Source organism: Alexandromys fortis, unplaced genomic scaffold (genome assembly GCF_014885135.2).
Source record: "Alexandromys fortis isolate MF-2015 unplaced genomic scaffold, M_Fortis_MF-2015_v1.1 scaffold_197, whole genome shotgun sequence".
NCBI lineage: Eukaryota > Metazoa > Chordata > Mammalia > Rodentia > Cricetidae > Alexandromys > Alexandromys fortis.
The window spans coordinates 2844090-2857719 of NW_026068072.1; the positions used below are offsets into that span (position 1 = coordinate 2844090).

Sequence of the window (13630 nt, forward strand, 5' to 3'; positions counted from 1 at the left end):
GGTCTTTGACTGTGGAAACAAGGCTGATAGGGATTGCTCGGGCATCTCAGAGAAGAAAGAGGCCATCTGTGTGTACCCTCCCTGTTCGCTGCCAACCTTTGGGCTTGTATCATGGGGAGGTCGGAAGGGGAAGCCAAGGTCTGGAGCTCTGCTCTAGGAATCATGACCCAAGCACGTTTGATTTGCTAATTGGCTCATATAAGGGCTTTGTCCCTGGCAGGGGACTATCCCAGGCTATGCTGGTACCATCAGTTATCCCGTGCTGCCCTTCAGCTCTGCAAGTTGGATATGCGCTTGTGGGTCTGCTGAAGGGCAGGCTGGGGGTTCTCAGCGAGAGATGTGCACAGGAAGCACGAGTTCAAATCTCTCGTGGGTCCCTCAGAGAGGCCGTGTGCAGCCACCATCACCTCTCACAGCCTCTAGATGTGAGCAGTGAAGACGAACAGATACCAAAGTGTGCAAAGGAAAGGCAAGGGCTGGGCCAGGCACACAGTTGAGCAGGTCACTTGCTGCTATGCCTCGCCTGATTCCAGCTGAGTTCCATTCCCTGAACCTGCATGGCAGGAGGAGAGAACACATTTTGTTGTCCGCTGAGCCCCACAGGCACACTGTGTGAGGGCCCATCCAGCGCTACTAAATAAATTCATAAAAAAATTAAAAAAGAAAAAAAAAAGGTGAGCTAGCTTAATTAGGAGAATGGCTTGCTGCCCCCAGCGCAGACGTGCACTAGGTACCTTTTCCCTATTTAGCGTCTCTTCCCTCCCCCCAGACTGTAAAGGGATAGAGACCCAATCTGGGGAGACACCCATGCACATCTGGTCACATCTGGTCAAGGGCAAGGTCAGAGCTTAGATTTAAGCTGAGGATCAGTGCTCGTTCTAGAAGCAGGGATGATCTAGCACAACGGTTGCTCAGCTGGAAGGGGCATTAACGTCGCCTGGTGGTTCCATTTTATAAGTTTTGGTTCGGTGGCACCGTAGTGGGTCCGAGGAGGTGACAGTTACATCATGGTCTCGAAGGCTGTGTGGATGGTGTTGGCTAGGAGCATCACAGAACCGCAGCTCTTGGCGACTCTTTAGCACCCCCGTGGATATGTGCCAAAGAGTGCAGGCAAAGCAGATGCCAAAACTGTAGATGGTTGCCACAGACTTGGGTTCGAATCTTTTCGTCCCCCTGACCATGGGTCTACCTAGCAGAGTTCCCTGGGAGCTACGCCCGGGTCCTGTGGGCTAAGGTAGGTACCCGGTCCTCTTTTGGGATCCAAGCCTAGGCTTCTCTTGCTTTAGCACCAAGTCCGTGGCCGCGCCTCCGACAGTCGCGCGCCTCTCCACTGGCCAACGTTGCTATGGCAGCGCTGCAGGCAGGGATGCTGAGGCTGAGGCTCGCACTAGCCTCTTTGTGAAGCGCGGGGGGGGGGGGGAGTGAGGGGGGAGATGTTCACCCCACGTCAAGCTGCCCTGACCCTCGGACTGCAAGCTGGGTGCTTGTCGGGGGCTCCCCCACCCCCATCCCGGAGGCCGGGTGCGGCACCTCCGCCCGCCAGCCGCTCCTGCATTAAAATTTCATGGGCGCTGCAGTAAATGAGAAGACGAAGTCGGCTGCACTGGGGGGCCGTAGGGAGGGAGGCTGCGGACCAGTGCGGGGAGGAGTTTACGAGGGGAGGCGCTTGCAGGGGCTCCCCTAGTTCTGTTGAAAGCTGGGCACAAAGAGCCCTCTGCACTTCCAGCCGCAGGAGCGAGGAGCCAAGGTAAGCCGGAGTCGCCATTCCCTCTCCCAGCCCGGCACACCTGATTCCTGGGAGGGCGATGGTGGTCTCACAGTCCCAGGGAAGTGGTGGCCCGCACTGGGTGGGTGACGGGACCCTCCAACCCGCAATGGCCAGATGTGATGCTCCAATGGATGGGTCATGGGAATTGGGACACGGAGGGTACTGGGGAGGGGGGGGTCTCGCAGTCATGGTCTGAGGGGAAACAAAGACCCTTCCCTTCCCCCACAGCTAGATGTACATGGGCGTGGAGACCCCAATACACACCAACCCACAAGGTTAGCAGGTAACTGCCTAGGCCGGGGACTGCACCCAAGAGATCTCAGCAAGGAGGGTGGGTTAGCTGGTGATGTCCCTGACTCCCCTTCCCTCACGCCAGGCCCTTACCCTTCCTTCACTTCTGGGACTCATTCCAGACTGGGGCGTCCAGTGCATCTCCGCACCCTCATTGCGACATCGCTCTGGATGATGATCAGACATCCTCCCTCCGGGAGCCACTGCTTTGGCAAAACAGCCCCGCAAAGTGGTAAGAACCCATTTTAGAGATGAGGAAAAGGAAGTCCAGAGAGGGGTATCAGCCTGTCCAAGGTCACAAAGCCAATGATTTTTGAATCCAAACACGATGAACTCTGAAGCCCACGTGGAATCTCCAAAACGATCTGGGTCCACCCTAGTAATTTGGTTCCCCAACCCTCCTAGGCTCTGAGACATTCTCGGCAGAGGCTGGGGATTTGAGAGGGAAAGGTTCAGACCTCTCTTATCCTGGACACGAACGAGATTATTTCTTGGACAGAGGGATTCCAGGGACCCCGGCCTTCTCACTCTAGTCCCAGACTCCCAGCACAGGCCTCCAGGCGCCCGGGATTGCTGGCGCGCACACCCCACTGCGGAGCGAAGTCGCGCCAGGAAAACGCCCCCACCTGCTGGAGGGAGGGGCGCGGGGAGCGAGAGCGAGCGCAGAGCGAGAACTTGCTGGAAGCAGGTTTGTTTTTCTCGACACCGAGCCGGGTGCAGCCTTGCTGCCTTCCCAGAGCGCTCTTCCCAGGAGAGCCTCGGGCAGGGATGAGTAACCTCACTCCAGGGGCTCTCCGCAAGTGAGTTGGTGTCCCGCCACGTGGCCCCACGCTTCGGCACATCTGGAGCTGGGCTGCGCATCTGGAGGTGTTCAGAATGTCTCCTGCTCCCAGATGGGGTCCAATGTCCCCCAACACTGCCCCCTCCCCGTCACCAACCGAGCAGCAGTGGCGGCAAGCAGGTTCCTGGGTCCACTCCATCGGATCCCTGTTTTGGGAGGAGACTGAACTCACCCCACCCAGAGTCTGGTTGCTTTCCTATAGAAAGAATGCTATGTGAGCAACTTTATCCTGCCTGCCCCACATTGTGTCCTTTTAATATTCCTTGCGGTTGAGGTTGAGAAGTGTTCCGAAGTCCTCCCTATGCTGACCATGCAGAAAATTTAGCCCATCTCTCTGCCCCGTAAGAGCGCTGGGGGGGAGGGGGCACACCTGATATCTTCAGGGCCCCAAAGAAGTACCCGAATCTTTCCCAGCAGGGTGAAGACAATTTCCCTTACCTTGCATAAAAAAAAAAATGAGGCATGGTCCTTGCAGTCTCAGTGCTTGGAGGCCTGAGGCAGGAGGATGCTAAATTGGAGAATACCCTAGGCTACAAAAGAGTTTGAGCAAGTGAAGGTTAGAGAGACAGAGAGAGAGAGAGAGAGAGAGAGAGAGAGAGAGAGAGAGAGAGAGAGAGAGAAGAAAGTCAGGTTAGCAGTTCACCCCTGCCATGTCAACACTTGGGAGGCTGAGGCAGGAGGACCACCCACAATTAAAAATTAAAAAAATAAATTAAGGCAGAGTGTTATGATGTAACCCAGGTTGGCCTTAAATTTATGATCCTTACCCAGGTATGGTGGTGCGGGAGCACACCTTTAATCCCAGCCTGGGAGGCAGACGCAGGTGGTCCTCTGTGAGTTCCAGGCCAGCCTGGTCTACAGAGTGGGACCCTGTAGTGTGGGGTCATATTCTTGGGTGTGGGGGGCTGTTGGCTGTGAATGCTGGGGGCCCTGTCCCACACCTGTCTCCCCGCCCGCTCACTCTGTTGCATCTGCCCTTCTAGACGACCTTCTGCCTGCTGCGGTTGGAATAGTATGCTTGGGGCACTGGGCCTTTTGTGTGGGTTCAATGGGCCAGTGAACAGCTTGAGGCTCCGCTCTCAGTCACAGCCCCCCCCCCCCCCCCCCCCCCCCCCCCCCCCCCCCCCCCCCCCCCCCCCGCCTCCAGGCCGCTTTTGAGGCCTGGCTCATTTATCACTCTGTGAAACAATAGTCAAGATGTTCAGAGGCACCGGAAGGCTGAGGGTAACATCTGTCTCTCATTCTTTCCTGCATTGATGAGCTCAGATGAGGCAGGTGTTCCCCCCTGGTGCCAGGTGGTCCCTCTGGAGGAAGGAAAGGCAATGGCAGCCTTGACCATTGTTTCCCTGAGGGTGCAGAGTAGGAAACAAATAAAAAGGAACCCTAACTGCTCTGTGGACTCCTGAAGATAAGCTACTTAGGTCTGGGAGGTGGCATGTGTCCGTGATCTCTCTCGGGGGTGGAGGCAGGAGGATGAGGAGTTCACAGTTATTTTTGGATACAGAGCAAGTTCCAGGCAAGCCTGGGCTACATGGGATCCTCCCCAACCAAATAATAATGATAATAATAATAATAATAATAATAATCTTGCACTTAGATATTGGGTGTAAATCAGAGAGGTAAAGTGACCTGTTAAAGGCCACACAGCAATTTAATTTGGAGTCAAGTTTCAAACCTGGATCTGGTATGTGTTTGTGACAGGTGTGGTGCCACCTGTCCCTTAGAAGGGGACTAAATGACTTACCCTGGGAGCACGAAAGCAGCTGCTGTAAACAGACCCCCACAGACATGAAACTTGTAAATTTCCACAATGTCTGTGGGTCTCTCTCATTCATCCTCTGTATCCAGAACCCAAGAGGCTCTATCGCCTGAGGTGTCTCCTCAGTGTAGAATGGGGAGCACAATCCAGGTCCGTGCTGGTTTGTTCTCAGCTCAGTTCCCTTCTCCGGCCTCTCCCACCCCTCCTCTGGCTTCAGGCACTTACTTTCGGGCTCCACCTTTGCTCAGGTCACTTCCTGCTGATCTCTGGAAGACACCCCCCCTCCCCAGCTTTAGATCCCCAGAGGCTTCTGAAGCTCAGGGCACCGAGACTCCTAAGCGGTTTGGGCCAGCGGGCTCTTGTCTGCTTTCTCAGTGTGAGCAACAGAAAGGGCAGGAGAAAGAGAAGCACCCGGGACCTCTGCTGAAGCCCTCCACCATCTCCCTGGCAGCTCTTCATGGATACAGGAGCCTTGTGCCTTTCTTGGGTGGCCTGGGTGTGCTGGGAGCTTTGGTGTGAACTGCATGTCCTTCCTACCTCTCTCTGAGGGTTGTGGTGATGCCAGTGTGTGCAGTGGTGTGTACCCACTCTTTCTGTGATAGGTGTGAGGCCTGTCTGTTCACATGCACATGGCTGCCGTGTCTCAGTGGTACCTGGGAAAGGAGCAAGTCTTCATCTCCTGCATGGATGCAGGTGGCAGAGGTCAGTCAACAGCTTCTGAGTCTCCCACACCTCAAGGTAGGAGAGACCTACCTTGAGGTCTCAGCCCCTGCTTATACAGCTAAATCACCTTCTGATGTAAGGGTGCAACCCAGAGATTTTGACTAGAGTTACTAAGTCCTACAGCTGTACTTAATGTCATTGACATGTGTCCATTGCCCTAGTGAGATCCCCAAGGCTGCGAATCCATTCCTCTTCACACCCAGCCATGTGAGTGATAAACTACTTCCTTTCTCTTCTATGGGCGTTTTGTATAAATTTGGCCACATCCACTTCTCATATTCTTAGGTTTTATCTTTAATTTTTGAGAGAGGAGAGAGAAAGAGAGACTCATTATTCAGCCCAGGCTGGTCCTGAACTCATGACCCTCCTGTCTCAGCCTCCCAAATGCTGGGATTCCAGGAGGGTACTGCTACCACATTCAGCTTGGACCTGTCTTTTCTTAGCAGAGTCTGCGTGGTTTGTCCAAGGTGTGTCAATAGCCCAGCTCCTTTAACTGCCCAGTTGATGCCACTGTGTGTCAGTATCGGTCGTTAAGGATTTTAATTTGCCCCATGCTTCCTAACTGGAGTGTGTCCCCTCCAAGGTTCTATGATGCCTGAGAATACAAACAGCCTATGTTTCTGCATTTATTCTCTAGGCTGAGGGGCCATGGTCACTAACTGGTAAAGATCCCGCCAAGTTTCCGCAATAACAACTCACAGTCACACACTGCACATGTGGGATTGGAGAGCCACAGCCTCATCCTGGCTTTTCTCACTCCCAAACCTTCCTTTTTATGCTATGAGACCCAGTCAGCCTGGACCTAGGAGCTAGGGTTCCCTGGAAACTTCCACCGTCCCTGCAATGGCCAGGATCCTGGGTCTGCATGTTGTGACAGGATCACTGTGGTTTATTTGCAGACTTTCTACTGGTTCCCAGGTCGCAGAGGAGAGCAGGGGATTGGGAAGGGTCGTGGGCGCCCTGTGAAGCAGCCTTACAGATAAGTATCCCCTCACTAGTCCCCGGGGCGCCAGCCTGCTCTCTGCTGGTGCATGAGCAAAGGAGGGCTGGCCCTGGAACCCCAAGAGGGAGGGCGGATGTCTGGTGGATGGCTCTGGCTCTTGGGGATGGCATTTGTAATCTTGGGTGGGCTCCTTGGTCTTCCACATACACAGAGGCCTCCGCAGTGTTTCCCACAGGACACGTTGCTTCTCTCTGCTCCAGGTTCTTGTGGCAGCAGGCTGAGAGTGTGCTACGAGATGCCTCCCCTTCCTTGGATCAGGCTCTGGAAGACAGATGTAGTACAATTATCAGGAAAGAGCAAATCTGAGCCCTGGGTTGAGAGTCAGGGTGTCTCTTCAGTCCTGGTGACTTACAGTGGCCTGGATGAGTCCTGTACCTCCCTCTGACTCCAGACATGTTCTCTGCTGTGGTCCAGGAAGGCTGGGGATTGAGGTGGACAGAAGGGCTGCTTTCATTCCCAGCCATTGCCTTGAATGTCTATTGTAGTGCCTTGTATGGCAAAGCAGGATGTGTCTCAGGGTCCAGAGAGAGGGATAGGCTTCCAGCAATGGCAGCAGTACTGAGGTCAGAGCTCCAGGCCCCTACTCTGTCCGGACTCCCCCTCTGCTGGCCCTAAGTTGCCCAGCTTGCTCTGAGTTTTCCTGGATCACTGAGGAAACCACAGTGTCCATGTTTGTGAAGGATGCTCTGGGTGGCAGGGAAGGAGGAGGCAGGTGGCTCTTGGACCAAAGCAGGGCATGGGCGTGGTCCTCACCTGGGCCAGGATTGGCTCTTCTGTCTTCCAGAGTCATGCTGTGATGTCCCTGTGGGGGAGGCGCTAGGCCTGTGATGATGTCAAGGATGTCAGGTATGAGTGGGAAGCGTGTTTCCTTTTAGGAGGGTGGGGGGTCCTGGGAGCCAGAAGAGGAAGGCTTGCTGTACTTAGCCTCAGTGGGGGAGGATGAACTTGATATGAACCCCATAGTGGAGGCTCTGGGGGGTCATCATCTCACACAGATATGAACCTGACCTTCTTTAAGGTCGTGCTGGGTATCCAGAGGAGAATGACAGAGACGTGGTCCTACTCTCTGAGATCTTCAGTAAGAAAACATCACCACAGCTCAGCAAGGGGGTGAGCTCTCTGTCCTGCAGAGTGTATGTGTCCATTTGGGGTGGGGGTCTCATCTCAGACCATGGGGATTCTGGAGGACTGTCTTCTCCTGTGCTCGGCCTTTGGGAGTCACTCTGGGTGACCTGCCATTGGCTTTCTTCTGATCCTTTGGGTGAACTCTGCCTTCTTCTCCAAGTTTATTGTAAAAGATTTGTGTCCCAAGCTCTCCCTTTCGTTCTGTGTGTGTTGGGAGCACAGGTTGCAGATTGGGCTATCTGGGGTACCTCACCTTCTTTCATTGTTGCTCCCCCAGATGTCTCCAGACCCTGGTCTGCTTTGGAGCCCTGGATTTTGACCTCATGGAATGGGGAAGAACCTGTCTCCCTGAAGATGCTGTCCTTTTCAATGCCAGAAATGGAGCCCCCTGGAGAAGAGCCATTCTGGAAGATACATTACTTAGCATCCACCCTGCCTTTGATGAACAGATCCAGGGTGGGAGAGTGGGAGAGGGCACTGGAGGCCCTTTCTGATCCCATGTGGACTGGAATCTTCCTCCAGTGTCTGGAGGTGGGGTGGAGCTAAGCCCCCTCCTAAGGACTTGTGGGTAGGGCAGGGACTTATGGGCATGGAGGAGGAGCTGCTGGGGAGGAGCCTGATGTCCGTCTTTTGTCTGTTTTTCTTTTCGTCTGTTTGCTGCTTGAATGATGGTTCTGTTTGGGTGCTTCCTGGGTGAGGCTTAGCTACCTGCTGGTTGTGGTGAGAGAATTGCCAGTCCTGGCCTGGGAGGAGCCTGGCTAGTCTCTGTGCAGTCAGCAGGGGACCCTAGAAAGAGAAAGGGTGAGTCCTGAGATAAGGAGACCCAGTAGGGAGGCTTACCGGCAGCCATATATCTCCAGCTTCCTCAGTCACTAGAGTGGACTATACCCTGCAGGGGCTACGGAGCCTTTGCCCAGGAGACAGGGCTGCCCAGACATCACCTCCATCTGTGTCCAGTAGCTACTGAGGGACTGAGGCTGGCAGACACCTGCACCCCTTCTCAGGGTGAGGGAGAAAGCCTTCTCCCTGGGGCAAGAGGGGCTGTGGGGCTTGGCAACAGAGACTCACACCCCAATACTTGAGGCCCTCAGAGCAAGATCAAGGTGCCAGAAGTAGCTTTATGTTCTCATGTGGCCTTTCCCTGTGTCCAGAGTGAGTGGGCTCCTGGGATTTGTCCCACAAGGGCACAGTCATTTGAGGACCTAGGCTTAAGACCTCACCTGAGCTTAGGCACACTTTGTCTCTCCATACCTTCACATTGGGGCTGGGGAATCCAGCCTGTGCCTCTTCGGGGACACAGTTTGGACTCTGACAGGGTTGTTTCACAAACATAAGTAGCTAGAGAATAGAATTCCCATATTGGGAGGAACCGATGGCCCATAGTTGCGGCTGCTGTGCCTGGTGTCTTGGGAACATGGTGGCTGTAGCCAGTGCAGAGCCAGCTCAGGTCTTGGGGCACCCTCTGCTATACAAATCACCTTGCTCTACCAGCCTCCATTTCCACTTTGTCATGTGGGCCATATGCTCTCCTGGTGGCCCCGGCAGCTTTCCAAGGGCTCCTGTGCCTGGTGTTCCATACAATCATGTCCATGTGGAAATTTGGGGAGGTTAGGTTGAGGGCCCATCTGGGTAGATAGGGGGCTTTCTGACCCAGAGGCATTGCTGCTTGGGTCACCCGTGTCTGTCTTCCTGACAAGCCTGGGGCTGCGGCTGCTGTTGGTCTCTCTGGTAGATTTCCATGTTTTCCAGAAGGGAAGGAACTCTGTTTCCTGCTGCCAATATGGAGTCCACACTGGTTCTTTGCTGTGAGCCAGTGTGGGAACCTGGTGCTGTCCAGCCATGCTTTAGACACTGGGGATTTCCTAGTCAGCAGGGAGAGAAACAGTGCCCAGGAAGGGGTAGATGATGGGCAGTCAACAGAGGCCCCAAAAGGGAGAGACCGCAGCTCTGGCACTCTGGAGGGGTTTCCTACTCAGGCTGACCCAACCAGGGCCTTGGAGGCTGAGAAAGGTACGGTTTAACTGAGTACCCTTGGGAAGAAATTAAAGCAAAAAAGCGGGATTTTTCAGAGCCCAGAAAACGCTAGTGAGCAAGCTTCAGATACTCAGGGAGGGATAGGATGAAGCATTTCCTGTTTTTTTTTTTTTCCTGCCTACAGAATTATTCTCTTACCAAAAACCCTGTCTAGAATGCCGGGAGACACAGGTTGGTCATCAGTAGTGCCAAGAGTGCTAAGTGGTATAACCAGGGAACGCGCAGGCACCTTAGGGTTGCCTGGGAAGGAAGGAAATTAAAGGGGCCAGAGGTGAGAGGGGTCTAAGCTTTAGTACACGGCCCAGTTCCCTGCAGTGTTTGTAGAGGAAGGCAGGCCAGGCCAGTGGGAGCAGCCAGAGGCCTGGGAGTTGACGATAGGAGTGATGTCCATTTCCAAGCATGGCAGCTCTGGGGTGGGGTGGGAAGGATAGATGTTTGGTGGAAAAGACGCTGATGAGTGTGTGCGCCTGTGTGTTTGTGTACATGTGTGCGCGTGAGAAGATCCTGGCTACAACCAGGGAAGGGGGTTTGCCCTGAGGTCAAGCAGAGGACATTTTCAGCAGAGCTGGAGTGTTTGTGGGGGCTCTGAAACCCACAGCACAGAAACGGAAGCTCTGGGCTTCCAGCAGGGGTCACTGAGGTCAAGCTTGATTCCTGGAGGGGGTGTGTGTTGAGGGGTGTAGAGGCAGACCCCCTGCCTTGGTCAGGCCCCCGATGCCCAGGCTGGTGGGGACAGGAGGTCTCTGATGGTGGGGACGGGTTTGGAAGGGGTGGGGTGCATGGTGTGACTTAACCTACTAACCAACTCAGGGCTCGGCCAGGACGCTGTGGCACGTGACAAGATGCCTGGCCTTCTGTCAATCGACTAATCCACTAACCTGGCCTGAGCATGCCCTACTAACCCTGCGGCAGCCAAACCCTACTAACTCTGCAGCCCATGGGCCTTCCCAGAGGCTGGGACAGACGAGGCTGCGGAAGGCCCTGCCTGGGGCCTGGGATCTCTGTGCAGACCCATCCTGCAGGGCAGGGCACGCTAAGAGATGCACCAACTCTGCTGCTGGGGGCTGTGTACCAGCCGCCTACCCTCCGTGGTGGAATGGGACCCTTCTACTCCCCTCGATGCCTGTGGTGGGCAGCGGAGGTGCTGCTGCCCAGCAGGGACTTCAAAATGGAAAAAGACAGGGTGAGGGCAGGCTGCAGGGAACTCGGTGCTATGTCCATCCCCTGATCTCGGGTGTTCTGCACACAGACCCTTCTGCCTGAGGCAGACACATGCTTTGAACCCTTAACCATCTTTTCCTGTTCTCCTCTTGCCAGCTTTCTCTTCCATAGGCAAACTCTTTTGATTACTAATTGTCTAACCCTGGGGCACCCCACCTGCACCCCGCTGCTCCTTAACTAACTAACGGCCCCCGCTGCTTTCTTCTCTCCTAGTGGCTCCTGTGTGTGTCTGCTGAGGTGCCCTGTCCGCTGGTGCTGTGCTCTGACCTACTAACCTGGCCCTACTAACAGGTTTCTTTAACTAATCCAGCCCTGCCGAGCTCTGGGCCTCCTGGGGGCTGGTCCCTCCTTCTGGCAAACAGATGTCCCTGGGCTGACCAGGCCAGGTCTGAGGCAGGGGACAACCATATTAGTGATGCCCAGAGGAGGAGGAGGAGGCTGTCCTGTGGGCGTGGGACGCTGGGCTCCGAGCATGACCTCTCTCCTCTGTGCACAGGACTGGTTGCCACCAGGAGTGGATGGGACCAGGGGATCTTGTGGGAGCCAGTGTGGGGCCTGTGGATCTAGAGTGGGCGATACCGGGCCCTACTTAGCCTAGGCCCTCTGTGATTTGGGCCAGGTAGAAAGCGTTAGGAACCCAGGGACTGGCCATCTTATACAGGACCTCGAGGGTGTGTGTTTGAAGCTCAAGCCGACAGAATGGCATGCCCTCTGTGGAAGCTGTGAGAGTTTCCTAAGTAGAAGTATGTGAAGGGGCCTTCCCCCGTGAAGCCACACAACAAAGTCAGGCATTCCTCAAGTGAAGCCTGAGGAGATGGCATCCGGACACTGCAGTCTGAGAAGAGATGGCCAGTGACCAGTAGGCAGTGAGCCTGAGGGACCTTTTCCACTCAGGGGTGGGAATAGCAACCACACAAGAAGTGTGGAGAAAGACTCGCCCCACACTTAGAAAGGTCAGACTGCCAGCTGCCATGGTGCACAGGTGTGGAAATGCCTCTGGGAAAGGGACATAGGTGCCCGGACATGAATCCTAAGGGCCCAAAGGCCACTGGGGAGGTCACATCAGCTGTTTGTGTTTTGTCCTGTTTATGCTCATGCCTCTGCCCCAGCCAGCCTCCCCCAGAGCCCGCCAGCTGCTAAGCCAGGGCCACACCTGGAGGTGATTTCATGCCTCACCTCCAGTAGGCTCATGGCCTCTCTGGGCTAACCTCTGACTCCCTCGCACTAACTAGCTCTTACCCAGCTGATTCCTGCCTCTCCATGGCTGCCCCAGGGGCTGACCACTAACAGCCAGCCCTGCCTATTGTGGGTGGCGGGGTGGCGGGGTGGCGGGGTGGCGGGGTGGCGGGGTGGCGGGGTGGCGGGGTGGCGGGGTGGCGGTATGGGCTCAGGTTCCTGGCCTGGCTTTGGCCGGCTCCCTTGAACTACCCTTCCTCTGGACGAATTCATTGTTCTTTTCGGCAGAAATGAATGGCTGTGGCTTTCTCTCTAACAGGTCTCCTTTCCTCCCGCTATCAACACTAATGGCTTGGATGGCGGCATGGCTGGGAAGGGGCTGGTACAGGTTCCGAGCTTGGTGGATGTGGGGAGAACGTAGCTAGTGAGAGTAGATCCCATGACTGCTCTGAGTCAGAGCTTCCAAATGTCAATCAAGGTGGTACCCAGGCTGGGGTGTGGCTCAGGCCAGAAGAAAGGATACTGTCATCTACTGAGCATGTCGGTGGGGTCAGCCTTCTAGAGGTGTGGCCACTGACTCAATCCCATAATCTTATGACCTGCAGGGGCTGTTATCTCATGGAAACTACAGCCTCAGTCCTTGTAAGCAGAGGTAGCTCATAGGTTCCACCTAAGACACGTGTCTGATTTTCTCAAAGGATTTGTTATTTACAGAATCGCTACAGACAAGACCAGGGTCTGCTTTGAGTCCTTGTTTGAGAGACTTACAGAGCTTTGTCCCTATAAACACCAAATCCAGACAGAAAAATGCACAAGGGCTGTAAATTCTCCAGCCACTCCCACCCTAGAAAAGCCCAGCTTCTCTAACTCTTCTAAGGCAACTCTTTTACACAGGGTAGGTGCACTGAGGCGAGGGTGTGTGGCTGGCAAGGAGTCGGGGCCTCTTAAGGCAAGGGGAAGTCCTTGGGGAACGGGAGTAGTAGGGGTGTGACACCAGGCTGAGGGGGGCCAGAGGGTCTTGTTTCACTAAGTTGGTCTGGTCTGCAGGTCAGAGCCTAGAATACTGGAGGATCAGGGACATTGTTTGGGCCTGTGGGTGGCCTCAGGGACAGGTTGCCTGGGTCAGTGGGTGCTGTGAGCGCTGCTTTTGCATGGGTTTAGGACTCACTGCAACAGTTAACCAGCCACCAGCGAGCCTGCAAGAGGCCAGAACTACAGCAGAAATGGAGGAGATGCCTCTTAGGGAGGTGGGTTAGCATACGAGATAGGACTGGGACGCACCGTTGCTGCCCTCACATGGCCGCTCCGCTTCATTTTACCCACAATGCCCAGGAGCTTTCGCAGCTGAGGCTGCCCTGCTGGGACCCTGCGCTGCACCAGGCTCTACTCCAGCTGCTGAGACTGGACCGCAGCCTTCTCATCGAAGGCATGACGATCCCGATATGTAGCACTAGTTGGTCCTCAGTAGCTGAAATTCTGTGTGGTGGGACAGAGAGCTCGAGTGAGGCAGGCAGGGGAAGAGCTCTCAGAACAGGCATCACACCAGCCAAACCTCGGTAGGCAGGGCATGGCTGAGTACAAGCCCCGGGCAGCTCAAGATCAGAGAGGATCTAAACAGATTCTGGGGGAGCGTATTAGGTGAGGGGCTCAGGATGGGGCAAATCCAAGGCCTTGTCAGCAAACGCGGGC

General features: G+C 55.1%; 1 long non-coding RNA gene across 1 annotated transcript; it reads left to right on the forward strand.

Moving 5' to 3' along the window:
• Window positions 1-2186: 2186 nt before the first annotated feature.
• Window positions 2187-9630, forward strand: LOC126488012 (uncharacterized). Its single transcript, XR_007588544.1, has 5 exons — window positions 2187-2291; window positions 5262-5361; window positions 6282-7231; window positions 7404-7495; window positions 7788-9630. It is a non-coding gene; the product is annotated as an uncharacterized lncRNA (long non-coding RNA).
• The last annotated feature ends 4000 nt before the right edge of the window (window positions 9631-13630 follow it).